Source organism: Elephas maximus, chromosome 10 (genome assembly GCF_024166365.1).
Source record: "Elephas maximus indicus isolate mEleMax1 chromosome 10, mEleMax1 primary haplotype, whole genome shotgun sequence".
NCBI lineage: Eukaryota > Metazoa > Chordata > Mammalia > Proboscidea > Elephantidae > Elephas > Elephas maximus.
The window spans coordinates 84,081,821-84,103,263 of NC_064828.1; the positions used below are offsets into that span (position 1 = coordinate 84,081,821).

The 21,443-nt window shown below is 42.1% G+C and overlaps 1 protein-coding gene across 14 annotated transcripts in view; it reads left to right on the plus strand.

The window, feature by feature from the left end:
* The first annotated feature begins 9,254 nt into the window (after window positions 1-9,254).
* The window catches only part of SIPA1L1 (signal induced proliferation associated 1 like 1), a 412,099-nt gene continuing 399,910 nt past the window's right edge, over window positions 9,255-21,443 (plus strand). For 12 of the 14 annotated variants that reach the window (XM_049898770.1, XM_049898772.1, XM_049898759.1 and 9 more), the window contains exons 1-2: window positions 9,255-9,347; window positions 9,961-10,020. The gene's annotated coding sequence lies outside the window, so the exon portion shown is untranslated. Of the gene's footprint in view, window positions 9,395-9,960; window positions 10,021-10,043; window positions 10,378-21,443 lie in introns of those variants that run through there. The other 2 variants (XM_049898754.1, XM_049898761.1) reach the window with 2 other exon arrangements.

The following is a 21,443-nucleotide window of genomic DNA, read 5'->3' on the forward strand; positions in this document are numbered from 1 at the left end:
TTATGTTTTTTTAACAAAGTGCAATAACTTTGCTGAGGAACGTTAATTGATAGTAAAGTAGTTGGTGTTTTAAGCATGTAATAAATACTCTTATGCAGATTGGAGAAGAGTGTGCCAAGGGATCTATCACTTCAGGCTAAAACAATAAAATACTAAAATTGAAACAGCATTGGAAATAATTTGATCTTGGATAGTTTTGAGGACATTTTGGTCCTTTTTTTTTTTTTCTTTTCCCAGTTTGACCCTTTTTAATGCTTAATCTTTCTGAAAATTAGTTAACAATGTTGTATAAATGTATAACTTGTAACCCGAAGCTCTGAACTAATGATAATAGGCCAGGTATTTCAGATTTTAACTGTAAAATATACAAATGTAAGTCAATGTTCATAATGTTAAAAATATCTATTTGCCTTGTCTGTAGTGCTCTGTATCAAAGTTCATTCTATCTTCTAAGTGTTAGGGTACTTCGCTGAGTGGAAGTGGATTGTTGTTTGTTGCCGTCAAGTCTATTCCAACTCACGGGGACCCCATATGGATTATCTGAGGGAAAGGAATTTAAATAGCCTACAACAAACTAAGAAGCAAATAGAGAGAGAGTAACACAGGGAATGACTAGATGGACTCCTTATCCCTAGGAAAAGATACATACCCTTTGTGTCTATGGGGGGGGGGGGTGGTTGGGTAGATGTAGATAGAGCAGAGCTGGAGCCAAGAGAGAGTAGGCAGGAAGTGGGCTGAGATCTAACCTGTGCTTCACGGTTTCTCTATTCCCCCTTTCTCTCTACTGCTCCCCCCCACCCCTGCTATTTTGAAACCCAGAGAACACGCAATTGGAAACTCAGTTGCAACTGGATTTACTTTTTTATCTCCTTCAGAAACACTGATGGAAGTGATTTGAAGTTCTGCCATCAGTGAGGAGTGAATAGTAGCCCAGGGCTTTGGAATAGCCGTTTCAAGTCCCTGGGGCAGTTTCTACTCTGCCTGAAGGTTAGGGAAGTTATCTTTGTAATTTGAGGCCAGCACTCATCTTGAGCCTCCTAGAAGCATTGAAGAAGGTAATAAATTTGGCTAGCACTTGGTCAATTATTTCAAATGAACCAAATGCCTACCGGGGAGCCATAAAACAGGTGGCCTTGAAGTTGTGCTGTGTTGGTGGACACATGTTGGCAGCCATTCTTTAAGGGCAAAATGCTAAAAATGAAGCCAGAGCAAATGAGTAACAACTGACTTACAATATTGTGCTATGCTGTGAAAAATGGTCCCTTAAAACCGATCCACAGGACCCATGATGATGCTACAATGTATTTCTTTGTAAAAGTTTGATATTAAAAATATCTTTCTGAATCTAAGACTACTGGCCTTTTCTTTCTCCCTTTCTCTTTCCCTCCCCTCCTTTTTTCCTTTCTTTTGGTGGTGGTATGCATATGCTTACTTTGGGTCCTCGGTTTGAGTTTACAGATTTACGAAAATAGAAGGAACCCATTTGAGTTCATGTAAAAACAAATCATGAACAACGGATTCCCTTTGAAATTAACATAACATGGTCAATATTTTTGTTGACTTTATAGTTGAGACAAGAGAAATTTTAAAATAAAAATTTCAATATATAACTAAACTTAGGGAATCTGACCTACTATACAATGAAATGCCCATTTGTGTTTTTTTTTGTGTGTGTGTGCTTTAGGTGAGAGTTTACAGCTCAAGTTATTTTCTCATACAAAAATTGGTACACATATTATTATGTGACCCTAGCTGCCATCCCTATACTGTGACTGCACATTCCTCCTTTCTACCCCAGATTTCCTGTGTCCATTCAACCAGCTCCTATCCCCTTCCGCCTTCTCATCTCACCTCTGGACAGGAACTGCCCATCTAGTCTCATGTACCCACGTGAACCAAGAAGCACACTCTTCATGAGGATCATCTTGTCTTATAGTCCAGTCTATTCTTTGTCTGAAGAGTTGGCCCTAGGAATGGTTTTAGTTCTGGGCTAACAGAGAGTCCGGGGACCATGTCTTCTGAGGTTCCTCCAGCCTCAGTCAGACTGTCAAGTCTGGTCTTTTTACCAGAATTTGAGTTCTGCACCCCACTCTTCTCCTGCTCCATGACTGTTGTGTCCCCTGTCAGGGCAGTCATTGGTGGTAGCTGGGCACCATTTTGTTCTTCGGGTCTCAGGATGATGGAGTCTCTGGCTTATGTGGGTTCTGTGGTCTCTTGGCTAATATTTTCCTTGTGTCTTTGGTGTTCTTCGTTTTCCTTTGCTTGGGACCAACTGATGCATCTTAGATGGCTGCTCCTTGGCTTTCAATACCCCAGACGCCACTCACTAAAGTGGTATGCAGAACATTTTCTTAACAAACTTTGCTATGCCAGTTGACCTAGCTGTCCCCTGAAACCATGGTCCCCTGACCCCCACTGCTGCTACACTGTCCCTCAAAGTGTTTGGTCATGTTCGGGAAACTTCTTAGCTTTTGGTTTAGTCCAGTTGTGCTGACTTCCTCTGTATTGTGCCGTTGTCCTTCCTTTCACCCAAGATAATTCTTATCTACTATATCTAGTTAGTGAATTTCCCTCTCCCTCCCTCCCCACCCTCGTAGCCATCAAGGAATGTTTTTCTCCTGTGTTTAAACCTTTTCTTGAGTTCTTATAATAGTGGTCTCATAAAATATTTGTTCTTTGGTGATTAATTTCACTCAGCATAAGGCGTTCCAGATTCATCCCTGTTAAGAGATATCTCAAGGATTCATTGTTGTTCTTTATCATTCCGTAGAATTCCATTGTGTTAATGAACCATAATTTGGTTATCGATTTGGCCGTTGATGGGCACCTAGGTTGTTTCCATCTTTTTGCTATTGTGAACAGTGCTGCAGTGAACATGGGTGTGCATATATCTATTCATGGGATGGCTCTTATTTCTCTAAGATATATTCTAAGGAGTGGGATTGCGGGATCATACAGTACTTTTATTTTCTAGCTTTTTAAGGAAGCGCCAAATCGATTTTCAAAGTGGTTGTACCATTTTACATTCCCGCCTGCAGTGTGTAAGTGTTCCAGTCTCTCTACACCCTCTCCAAGATGTATTATTTTGTGTTTCTTGGATTAATGCTAGCCTTGTCGGGGTGAGATGTTATCTCATTGTAGTTTTGATTTGCATTTCTCTAATGGCTAATGGGAAACCCTGGTGGCGTAGTGGTTAAGAGCTACAGCTGCTAACCAAAAGGTTGGCAGTTCTAATCCACCAGATGCTCCTTAGAAACCGTATGGGGCAGTTCTGGTCTGTCCCATAGGGTTGCTATGAGTCGGAATCGACTCTAAGGTAACGGGGTTTTTTTTTTTTTTTTTTTGGTTTAATGGCTAATGATCCTGAGCATTTCCTCATGTATCTGTGAACTGCCTGAATGTCTTCTTTGGCGAAGTGCTGTTCATATTCTTTGCCCATTTTTAAATTGGGTTGTCTTTTTGTGGTTGAAATTTTGCAGTACCTTATAGATTTTAGAGATTAGACCCTGATCGGATATATTGCAGCCAAAAAATTTTTGCCAGTCTGTAGGTTGTCCTTTTACTCTTTTGATAAAATCTTTTGATGAGAGTGTTGGATTTTTAGGAGCTCCCAGATATCTAGTTTCTCTTCTGGTGTTGTGCATTGTTAGTTATGTTCTGTATTCTGTTTATGTCATGTATTAGGGCTTCTAGCATTGTCCCTATTTTTTCTTGCATGATCTTTATCATTTTAGATTTTATATTTAGGCCTTTAATCCATTTTGAGTTAGTTGTTGTGCATGGTGTGAGGTATGGGTCTTGTTTCATTTTTTTGCAGCTGGATATCCAGTTATGCCAGCACCATTTGTTAAAGAGACTGTCTTTTTCCCGTTTAATGTACTTTGCTCCTTTGTCAAATATCAGTTGCTCATAGGTGGGTGAATTTATATCTGGATTCTCAATTCTGTTCCATTGGTCTACATATCTGTCATTGTACCAGTACCAGGCTGTTTTGACTACCTTGGCGGTATAATAGGTTCTAACATCAGGTAGTGTGAGGCCTCCCACTTTGTTCTTCTTCCGTAATGCTTTACTTATCGGGGGCCTCTTTCCATATGAAGTTGGTGATTTGTCTCTCCATCTTATTAAAAAATGTCATTGGAATTTGGATCAGGATTGCACTGTATCTGCAGATTGCTTTGGGTAGAACTGACATTTTCATCATGTTGAGTTTTCCCATCCATGAGCAAGGTATGTTTTTTCACTTAGGTAGGTCTCTTGGTTTCTTGTAGTAGTGTCTCGTAGTTTTCTTTGTGTAGATCTTTTGTCCATTAGTTTTTATTATTCTGTTTGATGTAAAAGGAAAATATGTGTTATTTACTGCAACTTCTTATGGGCCTAAGAGCTGTAGAATTTTAAAGCTGTAAATGGCCTAACATCTGGGCTACCCGGTCATTTTATAGTTGAAGAATCAGACAGAGGAAATAATTTCTCAAAGAGATTCAATTATCACTGGCACAGAAAGACTCAAACCCTAGTTTGCTGACTTTGTCCTATACTATATCATTTAGATTTCTAATATGAAACTTTCATTGACATCAGATTTAAGCTTGCACATAACCTAAAAAAGTCTTAACTGCTGTCAAAGAACAAACTGGGTTTTCTGTCAAAACTAAAGCAAAGAGATTTATTGCAGGAACAGAGCAATCCAGATCCAGCAGCACTTCATGAGAATTCACAAAAGTGCTCTGGAGAAAGGAATTTTTTCACTAAGTACAGAAAATTCAGAAATTTACCAAAAAAATCTGATTGGTTAACATTTACAAAAGCATTGTTTTGTTAAGGGTAAAGTATGAGTCATTTAACATTTTGTTAATCTATGGATATTTTGGGGGCCAGCCTGAGTGAACACCATTCCTGGAAGCATGCTGTGAGAGGAAGGGGGGAGAAGGAAGCCCACAGCCTTCCTCAGGTATTCTGGCTAGGTGACTTTTGAAAGTCAGCTGGGAATGAGAAGTAAACAGCAGAAGTGGAGCGCAGCCTACATCTTTAGCAGAAGCCTTTCCTTATGCGAAGCACCTAGATTTTCAGGGCTCCATAAGCAGAAGCCTTTCCTTATGTGAAGCACCTAGATTTTCAGGGCTCCATAGCATAGTCTTTTATAGCATAGTCTTCATGTACTGTTTTATGTTTCCAGTTCTGGGGGTTGAATTAAATAATGACTTCCCCATATTAAGTAAATAGGGATGAAATCTAAAGTGTAAGCTTAACTTCTACTCACAGTACCCATTTCACTTCGGCAGTGAGTATATAAAATCTACAAAGAAAAATTTCAACAGTTAAAAGAAGAAACAGGAGATAAGAACATTCCATTGTTATCCTCAATAGTATTTTGGAGTAGGTATAAAAGCGTGGTCAATGGATCAAACCCACCAGCTGCTCTGTGGGACAAAGATGTCGCAGTCTGTCTCCATCAAGATTAAAAAAAAAAAAAAAAAATCAAGATTAGAGCCTTGGAAACTATAGGGCAGTTGTACTCCGCTGTATAGGATCGGATGAGTCAGGGTCAACTATACCGCAATGAGTCTTTTTTCTTTTTTTTTATAAAGTCATCAAATAGCCCTGGTGGTACAATGGTTAAGCAGTCACCTACTAATCTAAAGGCTCGTGGTTCAAACCCACTGGTGGCTCCTCAGGAGAAAGACCTGGTGTTCTGCTCCCATAAAGATTATGGCCTAGAAAACTGTATGGAACAGTTCGACTCTGTCACATGGGGTCACTGTGAGTCAAAATCAACTCCACGGCACCCAACAACAATAATAAAGGTATCAGAAATAATATGCTGCACTGAGAATGCTTAATGATTTCTTAAAAAAATGCTCTTCCCACCCCAAGGTAAATAGGGTTTTAATGATACTAGGATGGAGATAGGAGGAGTTAACACCACTGGAAAAAAAGAGATGGTGTGAACAGAAATGGGGATAGTTTAACAGAAAAAAGACATGCCTGTGGAGTAGAAACTTATATTCTAAGCCTAGGAGAAAGACTAATTAATGTGACTATTTTCCAAATTTATGTACCAATCACTAATGCCAAAGATGAAGAAATTGAAGATTTTTACCACCTTCTGCAGTCTGAAATTGATCAATCATGCAATCAAGATACGTTGATATTTACTGGTGATTAGAATGCAAAAGTTAGAAACAAGAAGGATCACTAGTTGGAAAATATGGCCTTGGTGATAGACATAACACCGGATTACCTGATAGAATTTTGCAAGATCAATGACCTATTCATTGGAAACATCTTTTTTCAACAACAGAAATGGCGACCATAAATGTGGACCTCGCCAGTTGGAGTGTACAGGAATCAAATTGACTATATCTGTGGAGAGAGGCAGTAGCAAAGCTCAATATTTCGGTCAGAACAAGGCCAGAGCTGACTGTGGAACAGACCTCGGTTGTTCATATGCAAGTTCAATTTGAAGCTGAAGAAAATTAAAACAACTCCACAAGAGCCAAAATATGACCTTAAGTATATCCCACCTGAATTTAGAGACCAACTCATAAATAGATTTGATGCACTGAACACTAATGACCGAAGACCAGATGAGTTGTAGAATGACATCAAGGACATCATAGATGAAGAAAGCAAAAGGTCAGTAAAAAGACAAGAAAGAAAGAAAAGACCAAAGCAGATGTCAGAAGAGACTCTGAATCTTACTCTTGAACTTAGAGTAGCTAAAGTGAATGGAAGAAACGGTGAAATAAAAGAGCTGAACAGAAGATTTCAAGGGGCAGCTTGAGATGACAGAGTAAAGCATTACAATGAAATGTGCAAAGAAGAGGAGTTAGAAAACCAAAAGGGACGAACATGCTTGGCATTTCTCAAACTGAAAGAACTGAAGAAAAAATTCAAGCCTTGAGTTGCAATATTGAAGGACTCCATGGGCAAAATATTGAACGATTCAAGAAGCATCAAAAGAAGTTGGAAGAAATAAATGGAGTCACTGTACTAAAAAGAACTGGTCAACATGCAATCATTTCAGGAGGTAGCATATGATCAAGAAGCGATGGTACTGAAGGAAGAAGTCCAAGCTGCACTGAAGGCACTGGTGAAAAACAAGCTTTCAGGAATTGACATAATACCATTTGAGATGTTTCAACAAACAGATGCAATACTGGAAGTGCTCAATCATCTATGCCAAGAAATACGGAAGACAGCTATCTGGCTAACTGACTGGAAGAGATCCATATTTGTGCCCATTCCAAAGAAAGGTGATCCAACAGAATGTAGAAATTATTGAACAATATCACTAATATCACACACAAGTAAAATTTTGCTGAAGATAATTCAGAAACAGTTGTAGCAGTACACTAACAGGGAACTGCCAGAAATTCAAGCCGATTCAGAAGACGATGTGGAATGAGGGATATCATTGCTGATGTTAGACGGATGTTGGCTGAAAGCAGAGAATACCAGAAAGATGTTTACCTGTGTTATTGAGTATGCACAGGCATTGGACTGTGTGGATCATAACAAATTATGAGTGACGTTTCAAAGAGTGGGAATGCCAGAACACTTAATTGTGCTCATTCAGAACCTGTACATAGATCAAAAGGGAATCATTGGAACAGAACAAGGGAATACTGCATGGTTTAAAATCAGGAAAGGTGCGTGTCAAGGTTGTATCCTTTCAGCATGCTTATTCAATCTGGTTGCTGAGCAAATAATCTGAGAAGCTGGACTATATGAAGAAGGATGTGGCATCAGAATTGGAAGAAGACTAACAACCTGCGACACACAGATGACACAATCTTGCTTGCTGATATTGAAGAAGACTTGAAGCACTTACTGATGCAGGTCAAAGACTACAGCCTTCAGTATGGATTGCACTTCAACATAAGGAAAACAAAGATCCTCACAAGTGGATCAATAAGCAACATCATGATAAACAGAGAAAATATTGAAGTTGTCAAGGATTTAATTTTACTTGGATCCATAATCAATGCCCATGTAAGCAGCATTCAGGAAATCAAATGACACATTGCATGGGGCAAACCTGCTGCAAAAGGCCTCTTTAAAGTGTTAAAAAGCAAAGATGTCACTTTGAGGACTAAAGTGTGCCTGACCCAGGCCATGGTGTTTTCAACCAGCTCATATGCATGTGCAAGCTGGACAATGAATAAGGAAGACTGAAGAAGAATCGATGTCTTTGGATTACGGTGTCGATGAATAATATTGAATATATTGTGGACTTCCAGAACAAATCTGTCTCAGAAGAAGTACAGCCAGAGTGCTTCTGAGAAGGGAGAATGGCAAGACTTTGTCTCATGTACTTTGAACATGTTATCAGGAGGCATCAGTTCGTGGAAAAGGACATCAAGCTTTATAAAGCAGAGGGTCAGTGAAAAAGAGGAAGACCCTCACCAGGATTGATTGACACAGTGGCTGCAACCATGGTCTCAAACATAGCAATGATTGTGAACATGTTACCTGAATGGGCAGTGTTTCCTTCTGTTATACACAGGATAAGAACTGACTTGATGGCACATAACAAGCCTGAGTCCTCTCCGAGGTAGGACAAAAGGAAAGTTCTGAGGACGTGTACAGAGTGTTGCATTCATATTTTTCAACAGACGTTAGGTAAATATCTAATGTGCTAAGCCTGTGGAGACGCTGAGAATAGGAAGATGAATGAGGCAATCTTCAAGTAGCTAGGTCTGTTGTCTCTCACTTCTGTGTTGAGGGGAAGAAGGGTAGTGGGTGGAGTGGAGGTTGGGAAACGAGAAGGTCGAAAAACTGAATCCATCATGGAAATGTGTAGGTACAGATATGACCCGGCATTTATGGCGGAGATCTGCACCAAAATCTCTTAAAAAAGAATTAGCCTCGCCAAATTTGGCCAGATACCGCGTCGCTGGTCTCTGCAGATGCCGGTTCCAAAAGGTTTACTAATCTTCCTTCAGCTTCTAGTGTCCGCTTTCCCCACCATTAGCATGTCAGGCAAGGGCATGCTGAAAATTTGCACCCACGTTTGCTGCCTCTGCTCCCTGCAGGGGACAGGAATTCAGGGCTTTGTCGTTGTCATAGCAACCAGGAGTTCCGCGGTCCGGATCGTTCTTCCGACTTCTTGTACTTCCCCCGCGGTCCGGGCCGAGCTGCCGTGTCTCTCGCGATATTTGCGCGCCGCGCTGTGCGGCCCTACGGTGATCTCATCCGAGACTTGGCGAGGGAGGGAGTGAGGCCGGGGAGGAATGGGGCTGGGAGGCGGGGCGGAGAGGAGAGGGGAAGGGCGAGTGCTGCGCCGCCACCGCCGGCAACTTTGTGAGCGAGTTCAGTGCGTGCGTGAGCGAGTGAGCGAAAAAGTCAGTGCGACGCCGAGTCCCGGGAGGAGGGTTCCGGGGAGGGCCAGGTCTGGGCCCCCGAGGCCGCCCTACCCACCCCCCAAGCTTCTCCATCCCCTCTTGCCTCTGTGTCTCGCTCCCCACTTCCTTCCCCACCGGCCCTTCCCGCCCCTGCCGGCAGTTACCTGTCCCTTCCCCCACTCGCACGCACCTCCCCTCTCCCCGGAGCTCACCTCGGACCCCTGACCCCTCTTCCCCCACTGGCTTCTCCGATCAGCCGCCCCCTCAGCTCTTTCTCCCCGCGGCGGGCGGTGGGATGGGGAGCGCTGAGCCTCGGAGGCGGCGCGATCGGGGGCCCGGGCGCTCAGACAATAGTTGATGCCTGGGGAGGGGGACACCTCCGCACACCCCTGGACTCCTTCAGGAGCGCGGCCCCCGCCCGCTGCTCTCCAGCCTGCATTCCGGGTCCCCCTCCGAGCCAGGCTCCGGAGTTGGGCTGATTCCGCCCCCGCCTCCCCTAGGCCCCCTCTCCTCGGCGCCCGCCTCAGCTCGGCCTCGCCGTCTGCCGTTTTCCGCAGAGGAGACGGCGAGGGAGCGCGCGCCGGCCGTCTACACGGTTTCTCTTTCTCCCCAGGGAGAAGGCGAGGCGGACGCGCCCCGGACGCGCGGCTGCCCCGGGAGGTCGGGCGGAGCGGTAAGTGGCCCCGCGCACCGGGTCCGGGCAGGGGAGCGGGGTGCAGGGCTGTTCACAGTCCCCCACCTGGTTTCTGGCTGGAACTGGGGTCCAGGTCGCGGGGCAAGACACCGGGGGGCCGGCGAAAGTTTTATATCCGATTTGGTGGCGTGCTGATAGCGCAGCCTAGCCCGGCGGGGGCGAGTCCGGGCTCTACCGCGCCCGGCGCGCGCGCATGCATCTCGAAACCCGAATGTGCACAACTACCCGGCAGGCGCCTCGATGAGAGGCCAGGAGACTCGCGCCCCCGTCGGGGAGGTTGCGCCGACTCTGCTGCTCTCTTCTCCGCCGGGCGACCCTTCCCCTTAGGTCACCTGGGTGAGCGCTTTGCAGGCTGTGCCGGAGGGGACAGCCCGAGTGGTTTGGTCGTGCAGAAGGGAGGGGAGCAGCTCGGTGTTCGCGCCGGTGGTTAGTTTCCCTTCTGGGGGCAGCGAAATCCGGGGATGCTCTAACCTGCTTTCCTTGGAGCAAGTAAAACGCGAGAGAGCTAGGGAGCCGGGAGGGTGCTGCAAAAATAACTTTTCCACCTTCATCCTGCTTCCAACTTCTCTCCTGACCTTTAAGAACATTTGTGAGGCTAAGGTCGCTCCACGGCATTTTTAGGTGGAGAAATAGTCGTATTGGGGAGGTTGAAATTTCGACTGGGCTCACCGTTTGGCATACAGAGACGTGAGAAATGGCTCACTTTCAAGGAAGATATTTAACTGAATTTTTGGTAATTGTTTTCGAAGGACGACTTTTGGGGATTGATAGCTCCTAGACTGCATTTATAGATTTCTTTTTCTTGAAGGGTAGTTTAGAGGCAGCGTTCAATGAAATTTATATTACCTGCTAAACGATTATACTTCTAAACTGGGAGCCGGTGATGCGGTGCAAATTTCAGGGTAAAGGTGTCGTCTTTCATCAGGTTCCAGGTCTATCTGGATGAACTGGGGTTGGCGTTTCCTCTGTAAAGCAAACCTTTCATGTTGAAACTCTGACTCAGACTCTTAAAGCCATTGTTTTTATACTGGTACTCTGTGGGAGTTAAGTGTCAACTTTCTTCTGTTTTCTCTTATTGAATATTCTTCCAACGTAAATATTCTTTTGGAAAGTAGAAAATTAAATCCTATAGAAGCGTTCTCTGTGGCCAGTTTAGTAACTCTGTAATCCTGACTTAACGACTTTCAATTTTCCCTTTTTCATTTTTTGAAAGCTGCAATTAAACTACCATTACCAGAGTGAAAAAGAGCTGATGGAGTAATATAGCACACTGGTAATAGCAGTAACCTAAGATAAAAGGTTTAAATAAAGCGATTTATGGCCACTGGTGTGTCTGACTATTAGATGGCGTACCAGCTATTAACTAGGATTATTAATAGTAAAACATTTTTCCCATGAAGTGAATTATTTATACTAAAGCATTATCAATTAACAACGCATTTGAAATGGCTTGGGTGATAATTTGCTTACAGTTTGGGACAAAATAAGAAGTTGTGGGGGATGGATGTGGACCTCTTGGTTCCTTGTCATCTCATTCATGATTAAGAAAGGACTCTAGAAGTTGTATCATTAGATTTCTTCAGTTGACATAGAGAACAAGTTTGGCAAGTGGCTCAAGACAGTCAGTAGGTGTTGCTGTTGTTAGCTTCTCTGCAGTTCCTGGTACTGCTCCTTGTGTTTGAAATTATAGTTCTCGTGCAGTAAACTTTTTAGATCTGAAGTGTCAGGCATTGTGACTTCAGTGTAGGATTCTATGGCAAGGTTGACTTGAACTCTTGGTGATAATTCCAGAACACTTCCCTGAAATCTTTATTGAGATCCTTTTTTTTTTTTATTAATAATTTTTATTGTGCTTTAAGTGAAAGTTTATAAATCAGGTCAGTCTCTCACACAAAAACCCATATACACCTTGCTACACACTCCTAATTACTGTCCCCTTAATGACACAGGCTGCTCTCTCCCTCCACTCTCTCTTTTCGTGTCCATTTCACCAGCTTCTAACCCCCTCCACACTCTCATCTCCCCTCCAGGCAGGAGATGCCGACACAGTCATTTATTGAGATCCTTTTAATGCCATTATTTCATAATTATTTTCTGGCTTTTGTGTTTACTTCACTTTTGCTTTAAATTACACGTGTAATTTTGGTGTGTAGACACTTTCCCTTCTTTCTGCCTTTTTAACACTTTTTTTCTTTTAGGATGGGGAGGCTAGTAACATTTTTAAGCCGCGGATTGAGAATTTCTTGGGATTAGTGGTTTTGTAGATTTTGGGAGTTGGTTGATTGAGGACTGGGTTGAGATATGTTTATGTTTTATCTTAAGTTGTGATTTGAATTTTTCAATAAGCGATCTTTTTCTGCCTCTTTGAGCTATGAAACGGGAGCATGAGGACAGCTGGGATGATACGAGAGTACAGATTCCCCGAATCTTTCCAATGTAACGGAAAGTTTGTAGTGATTAATGACATGATTATGTCATTAATATGATAGTTTCCACTATCATATTATTATTTCCTTTGGAGTCCACCAGTGTACATATGTAGTATGAATATCTTGAAGATTTTCTGGGAACATCAAAGATTTCAGCTTTTGGTTCACTGACCAAATTGGACTTTCTCAAAGGAAAACAAATAGTAGACTTATCCCCATAATATAGACTGATACAGAGTGTGCTTCTTTCTTCTTTTTGGCTCAGATCGCGGGTTCAGATCTCACAATAGATTCAGAAAATATTTTTTCCCTTTTTTTCTTCATAACATTATTATATTCCTAACCTTTTGAGGTTAGTGTTCAGTCAGCCTGAATTCATTGAGTGCCTCAATCTGAGAGGCATACTGTTGGGTTCTGTGATTAAAATCATGGCTAAATGTGTTCCTGGCCTCATGGAACTTACAGGCTAGTGTACATTGGTAGAAACCTTTCCTGGGTTGGTGTTACAATGGCCTGATGCCTCCATAAAAGTTTTGCATAGCAGGCAATTATTTTTGAATTTTGACTTATTTAAAATTATTGGCATCATAAGCCCAGTATTTGTCCTTAGAAGATTTGCCATTTTCAGCTGTGAGGTCTTGAGAAATAATTGAACCTGTTCTTGAGTTTCACTGTCTTTTTCTGCAAAGATGGGCACAATATTTGCCCGCAGATTTGCTGCAAAAGTTCGTTAGAATAAATGTGTGAAAGTACTTTGTAAACTATAAAATCTTATTTGCATTTTGTTACTTTCTGATGAACAGATTCGTGGATTGTTGGAGCTAGAAGGACTTTTTAGCAGAAATCATCTGGCACATCTTTCCCATTTTACAGATGTGGAAAATGAGACCCAGAAAGTTGAAGTGACCTGTTGTAAGGTTATAAAACTAGTTAATGACAAGGCAGTGATTGGAAGGCAGGTTTCCAGACTTTATTCTTTTGTTTACTGTTTCTTTGTTTTTTCCTTCCTATTTTAGAGTCTATTATGTAAAAATTTGGGTTCTACATTTTTTCGTCACTTAAGCTTTCAGGGTTTATTAAATGACTAAATGTGAAGGAAGAGGCAAAACTTAAGGAAACAAACAAAATCAACATTAAGGTTGAAAAGCTGTGAAAACAGCATTGATACAGTGTTTGGTAACCAAGCTTTGGAGTTACAAAATTGCAGAGTTATGGAAAAAGAAATTATGAGTAAAAGTTTCTACATGGCAGAGCCTTTAGTTTTTTTTTTTTTTAACAGGAATCTTTATTAACTCTGATGTAATATTCTTGTGTGCTCTTTAGATAAACCAAAACTTAACTTTTACCTTTTTTTCCCCTTCTTGAACGGATTTTCCTTTTGTAAAATAAAGTAGTTGTACTTCCCTTGTTTCTGGAACAATGGCAGTTTTTAGATCTTCTCCCTAAGCTACATGTAAGGGTTACCAGAGGGGCTGGGTATTAGTCAGGTGGAGAGATAATTGCACATAAAACAGGAAATGTAGGAGCTTCCCGTTGAGAATGTGCCTGATTTATAGCACCACCCTACACCTTCCACTGGAGTCGTCTTAGCCAGTAAATGAGAAATATTCCTGCCAGTTGGGTGACTGCCCTTTAGTGGAGGAGATTTCCCTTTACAGAGAGGATTAAGCTTTATGGTATTCCTTCAGTACTGATACAAGAGTATACATCTTGTTACAGATAGGAAGCTGTCTAAAATGTAGGAGTTCCACTCTCACTGAAGGTTGACTACCCAGTCTTCTATCAGCTGCATTTCTACTTTTTTGGTCTGGGAAAGAAGTGGGTCTCATTGGGTTTTTGCTTTTAACTTTTTCCTTTGCCTAGCTAATTAAAAAAACAAAAAACAAAAAACACACACACTTATATGACCCTTGTTTTTCAAAGGTTATATATAAATTATCTTAGATAAATAGCTTTGTGATTTAAAAAAAATCCATAGTTTTGATGGGCTTTTTGGCTCGTAGAAAGAGTCACTTTTCTCTGGATCTCTTAAACATAGATGATGTGAGTGAGGAATGGAATAAAACAAGCGTGATTGGGTTTTGATCACGAGAGTAAGAAAAACCATGAGAGTGTATCCTTTGAGGCTCTGAGATGCTTTGACAGTCCACATCTATTTTCTCTTTCTAGTCTAGCATGAGGAAAGTAAGAGAACCTGAGTTGCAAAAAGAATTTGAGTATTTTCCTAAAGATCTAGAGAGGTGACATCAAAGTGTCATGGAGGAATGTCAGAGACTTCTTTAGCTGGGCGGTAGTGAGTCGAAGTACAGTACCTTGGTGAGTGTGCCTCAAAGCGAGGTGAGGCCATTTCTCTTGGCCTTTGGAGGTCTGGGATTAGAATTTTCAGCCTCTAGATATCTAATTTGTTACTTGTCATGTTGCACTAAATTCTCCCTCTAGTTAGGATTGTAGTGTGCCTAACTTTAAATTGTGGGGAACGGGTAATTTCATGATGTTTGATTTCTCTATTTCTAGTTGAGGAGAGGCAGGAAGAGAACATATGCTTGCTGGAGAATGGTGGCCTGGGGAGAGAGAGTCTCTGGTTTGCACAAACACAGGGGTCGGTCCAAGGCAATCTGAGCAGACCTGACATCTAGCCGCAGCGGGCATCAGATTCCTCTCTTCCTCTCTCCTCCCCCAGAGCAGGTCGAGGTTAAATGAATTTCACAGACACAAAAATTAATTCCGCAAAGTGTTTTACCAAAAACTACTAGCAGGTATAGTCATTGATTGGTATTTGTGGCCCAGCATCTTGTTTTCCTTTTAGAAGGAATTCTGAACAGCTCAAAAGAAAACTGTTGAGAAATAAGCAGCAGAGAACCCTGTACTTAATAATCATCCTCCAGTAATCAAGACTTGGGTATCATCAGTATTTTTTACTTTGGTCCCTGTAATTCATTTTCTTCATATTTGAAGTTATTTGTCTAGATTATTGTTGTTGTATGCTGTTGAGTCGAGTCATACTCATAGTGACCGTATAGGACAGAGTAGAACTGCTCCATAGGGTTTCTAAGGGTGTAATCTTTTTTGAAGCAGACTGCCACGTCTTTCTCCCATGGAGCAGCTGGTAGGTTTGAACCGCTGACCTTTTGGTTAGCAGCTGAGCATTTAACCACTGTGCTAACAGGGCTCCTTATTTGTTTAGATAGGAATTCTAATTTGATGTAGTGTGAACACCTAGCATGGCTTTTTTTTAATTTTATTTTATTGTGCTTTAAGTGATAGTTTACAAATCAAGTCAGTCTCTTATACAAAAATTTATATACACCTTGCTATATATACTCCTCATTGCTCTCACCCGATGAGACAGCGTGCTCCTTCCCTCCATTCTCTCTTTTCGTGCCCATTCCACCAGCTTCTGGTCCCCTCTGCCCTCCCTTCTCCCCTCCAGATAGGAGACGCCAACATAGTCTCAAGTGTCTGCTTGATCCAAGAAGCTCATTCTTCACAGCCTCTTTTTCTGTCCCATCGTCCAGTCCAATCCCTGTCTGAAGAGTTGGCTTTGGAAATGGTTCCTGTCTTGGGCTAACAGAAGGTTTGGGGGCCATGACCACTAGGGTCCTTCTAGTCTCAGTCAGACCATTAAGTCTGGTCTTTTTATGAGAATTTGGGGTCTGCATCCCACTGCTCTCCTGCTTGCTCAGGGGTTCTCTGTTGTTTTCCCTGTCAGGGCAGTCATCGGTTGTAGCGAGGCACCATCTAGTTGTCCTGGTCTCAGGCTGATGTAGTCTGTGGTTCATGTGGCCTTTTATGTCTCCTGGGCTCGTAATTACCTTGTGTCCTTGGTGTTCTTCATTCGCCTTTGCTCCAAGTGGGTTGAGACCGATTGACACATCTTAGATGGCCACTTGCTAGCATTTAAGACCACAGACGCCACTCTCCAAAGTGGGATAGCATGCCCTTTTGATAGCATCTAATTTTCAGCATTGATTGATCATTGTTTTTACAAATTTCTTTTCAGTTCTTGATGTTTTCAGTAAAATAAACACCTGGTAACTGAACTGTAGTATTCCATGCCTTCAAGAAGAGAGACAATACCCGTTAGAAAATGCTCATAAAATATATTAACTGTAAATGAACAGGGTGGAATGTTCTAAAATTTTCACCAAATTTGAGAAACTTTTATTGCTTTCTTCAGCTGTGTGTGCTTAGGAAAAAAGTGGCAAGAAAACTAGTATATTTCCATATTCTTGCAGGAAGCGCAGGATTGTGTCTTCACCTTAACCATGCTGCCTGTCTTAAAGGAACTTAAAAGAACACGTCTTACCATTGAAATTAGGGTTAATGTGTAGTTGATTTATCTCTTCCCTAACATGCTCATGGGAAACCCTGGTGGCGTTGTGGTTAAGTGCTATGGCTGCTAACCAAAGAGTCCGCAGTTCAGATCCACCAGGCACTCTTTGGAAACTCTATGGGGCAGTTCTACTCTGTCCTATAGGGTTGCTATGAGTTAGAATTGACTCGACGGCACTGGGTTTGGTTTTTGGTTTAACATGCTTGTGCTCTGGCAGCTCCAGTGAAGACCCCGGAAGGTTCTGTAAGGATACTTTGCCAGTCTAACTTCCCAGGAGCTGGCATCTGATGTATAGCCAGTGTGCTGTGTGTATATGTATGTTTGGAATGGAATGGAGTTTGACTGTTGGTTCAGAATGTGCTATTGGGAAACCTGTTAGGAAGCCTTGCCCTGGCAGAGATGAAATGTGGTTCCTAACCCCTGTCTTTTTACGGGTTTGAGAAATGTGTAGCCAGTGTGCTGTGTGTATATGTATGTTTGGAATGGAATGGAGTTTGACTGTTGGTTCAGAATGTACTATTGGGAAACCTGTTAGGAAGCCTTGCCCTGGCAGAGATGAAATGTGATTCCTAAACCCTGTCTCTTTACGGGTTTGAGAAATGCCTGTAATTCTTAACAGACTCTCAGTGTTATTTTATTTATTTTTTAAAATTAGCATCTTAGTGCTGATCTTTTGTAATAGGAAACGAAGTATAATAATTGTATAAAAAAATAACTTTCAGTAGATGAATTATAGGTTATGGAGAGCTATAGGATTCACAGAAAAGGCTTATTAAATGTTCAAGAGCCTCAGCTTAGTAATCACTTTTGGTGGGATTGTTCCAAAGGCCATTTTCAAGGTGGTATTTTACAATAGTGGTTTTCAGCAGGTTCAGTATTTGTGTTTGGGGGAGCAGTATGTGTTTGGATGGGGCGGGTAGAGAATTACAGTGATATCTGGGGCTTTTCTGTGGGGTAGCATGTTACATATTGAGGTAGACGGGTAGTTTGAAGAAGCTCAGTAGGTGATTCTGATACGCTTCTTCCTCACGCAGTTGAGAACTCACTGGGGTTTTTTTTCTTTTTTAATATTGTACTTTAGATGAAGATTTACAGAACAAACCAGCTTCTCATTAGATAATTAGTACACATATTGTTTTGTGACATCGGTTACCAACCGCATGACATGTCAACACTCTCCCTTCTCGGCCTTGGGTTCCCTATTACCAGCTTTTCTGTCCCCTCCTGCCTTCTAGTCCTTGCCCCTGGGATGGTGTGCCCCTTTGGTCTCATTTTGTTTTACGGGCCTGTCTAATCTTTGGCCGAAGGGTGAACCTGAGGAATGACTTTATTACTGAGCTAAAAGGGTGTCCAGGGGCCATACTCTTGGGATTTCTCCAGTCTCTGTCAGACCAGTAAGTCTGGTCTTTTTTTGTGTGTTAGAATTTTGTTCTGCGTTTTTCTCCAGCTTTGTCTGGAACCCTCTCTTGTGATGCCTGTCAGAGCAGCCAGTGGGTGGTAGCCAGGCACCATCTAGTCATGCTGGACCCAGTCTGGTGGAGGCTGTGGTACTTGTGGTCCATTAGTCCTTTGGGTTAATCTTTCCCTTGTGTCTTTGTTTTTCTTCATTCTTCCTTGCTCCGGCTAGAGTGAGAACAGTCGAGTATCTTAGATGGCCGCTCACAAACTTTTAAGACCCCAGACGCTACTCATCAAAGTAGAATGTGTAGAACACTTTCCTTTTAAACTATGTTATGCCAGTTGAGCTAGATATTCCCCGGAGAACTCAATGGTTATTATATAATCTTTGGAGCTATGCTTGAGACTAAGGTAAACAAGTAGAGGGTTTAAACAAGAAGCAGCTAAAGCAGCTTCTTGGTGAGTAGAGAAACTTCATTTTGGACAGGTGGAAAAGAGAGCGCCTAGACTCTTATATAGAATCCCACTGATTAAAAAAGGCGACATGGAAGAAATCTGGAAATGACTGCCAGCAGCTAAAAAGGTCGGCATGCGTAGACTCTTGGAGTGGAGGTAGAACATGCAAATTCAGTTTGGTAATTGTATGTTGGCACTTACTTTAAATTTATGCTGTTTCAGGTGTTCAGTAATTGAGAGGTGACATAAAACCTTCCAAAGAACTTCTCGTTTTTTTGAGGGGGGAACCCTGGTGGCAAAATAGTTAAAGTGTTCAGTGGCTAGCTCTTGGAACCTACCAGCTTCTCCAGGGGAGAAAGATGTGGCAGTCTGTTTCTGCCACATTAAGATTATGGCCTTGGAAACCCTATGGGGCGGTTCTACTCTGTCCTGCCGGGTTGCTATGAGTTGGGATCGACTCAATGGCAGTGGACTTAGGCAAGTTAAAGAATGAAGTAATGTGGTTTAAATACAAAATGTTTGCCAGACTATCAATTGGCAACCAGTATAGGTAAGAGAGAAGGAGCCCTGTGGTGCAGTGGTTAAAGCACTTGGCTGCTAGCCAAAATGCCAGCGATTTGAAACCACTAGGTGCACTGTGGGAAAAAGATGTGGCAGTCTGCTTCTGTAAAGATTATAGTGTAAACACTCAGTATGGTAGAGTTCCACTCTGTCCTAAAGGGTTGCTATGAGTTGGAATTGACTCCACAGCAGTGGGTTTTAGGGCTATAGCTAAGAGGTGTGTATCTAGCACTTCCTAGTTTACAAAGTACTTTTATAAATATTGAGCGGCTTGGGAAGGATTCAAGAAGGTGGTGGAACTTGAATTGATCTTAGGAACTAAGATGTGTACCTCAGTGGTACCCCAGCCCATCTGTGTCAGTTGTATTAAAGTACTGTAGGGAGGTACTTAATAAAAGCCTGTAGTCCCAACTGTAAGATTTTTATTGAGACCAGTTATAAGAAGTGTCATTTATGATATTTCTTTTTGATACTGTATTACCTTTCCCATTCCAATCCAGTGGTTTCTGATTTTTCATATTTGCTGATTGGATAGGACCATGTACGGAGGGCGTACACTTAGCCATAGTGCTCTTCTATTTTCTAGAATGCACAAAAAACAGAAAATTAACCTTGCTGGGTTGTAGAGGATGAAGTGAAGGAGAGAGTTTGGAGCCAGACCAGCAAATTAAATGGCAGCTTTAGTAATTTAGGCTACTTGAGACATCATTTCTCACCTTTTTAATAAAACTACGGGAGTACTTTTGGTTGGGTATATTATTTGAAGGCACATTTGGTAGAATTCCATGGAGGAGAAATGTAGTACACTTGTATGTTAATGTTGATTTGTTAAATTTGTGTCTGTATGAGTAGGTCTTTAAGTAGTAATTTACTCATTTATTTCACAAGGATTCACTGAGTCCCACTATATGCCAAAGAGGCAGTCATGGTTCAGTGGTGGAAGTCTTACCTTCCATGTAGGAGAACCAGGTTTGATTACTGACCGGTGTACTACAGCCATCACCTGTTTGTCAGTGGAGGTTGCATGTTGCTATGATGCTGAACAGGTTCCAGTGGAGAGTCCAGAGTAAAAGAGACTAGCAAGGTCTGGTGATATACTTCCAAAAAATCATTTAATGCAAACTCAGTGGATTACAGTGGTCCGATCCCATTGTGTATGGGCTTGCCATGAGTCAAGGGCTGACTTGACAGCAGCTGACAATGATATCAACACTATATGCCGGGCGGGGGGCTGGCGTATGCTCCTAGTGAGCAAACATAAATGGTTCCTGCTCTTGTATAGCTGATACTCTTCTTGACTGATGTGGTCATTTTTGGTATTCTGTTCTTCTCATCGGAAACCCTGGTGGCGTAGTGGTTAAGTGCTACAGCTGCTAACCAAAGGGTCGGCAGTTCAGATCCGTTAGGCGCTCCTTGGAAACTCTATGGGGCAGTTCTACTCTGTCCTATAGGGTCGCTATGAGTCGGAATCAACTCGATGGCACTGGGTTTGGTTTTTTTGGTTATTCTTCTCATCTGGTTGGATTTTTCTTTTAGTTGAAGGCTACCCATTTTACTTCTGATGCAAAATGATTGCTTTGAAATTCTAAACTGTTGTCTATTATGAAAATAGTCCTATATTGAATATTTTTTATGTAGAGGAAGAAACACTAGACAGTTCTGCTTTTTGGTTTCCAAGGAAATACAGCTTTTTTTTTTTTTAAATTGTGGTTTAGGTGAACGTTTACATAGCAAATTACTTTCTCATTAAACAGTTAATACACAAAAGGTTCTGTGACATTGGGGTTCTCCACCCCAGGTTTCCTGTTACCATTTGTATGTTTTCTTGTCCCTTCCTGCCTTCTCATCTTTGCTTTTGGACTGGTGTGCCTATTAGTCTTGTATACATTATTGAACTATGAAGCACGTCCCTCATGTGTATTATTGTTGGCGCTGTGTTGTTGTTATTAGGTGCCGTCAAGTCGGTTCTGACTCACCACAACCCTGCGTACAACAAAGTGAAACACTGCCAGTCCTGCACCATCCTCACAGTTGTTTTGCATGAGCCCGTTGTTACAGCCACTGTGTCAATCTATCTTGTTAAGGGTCTTCCTCTTTTTCAGCATGATGTCCTTTTCCAGGGACTGGTCCCTCCTGATAACATCTTAAAAGTACGTGAGATGAAATCTTGCCATCCTTGCTTCTGAGGAGCATTCTGCCTGTACTTCTTCCAACACAGTTTTGTT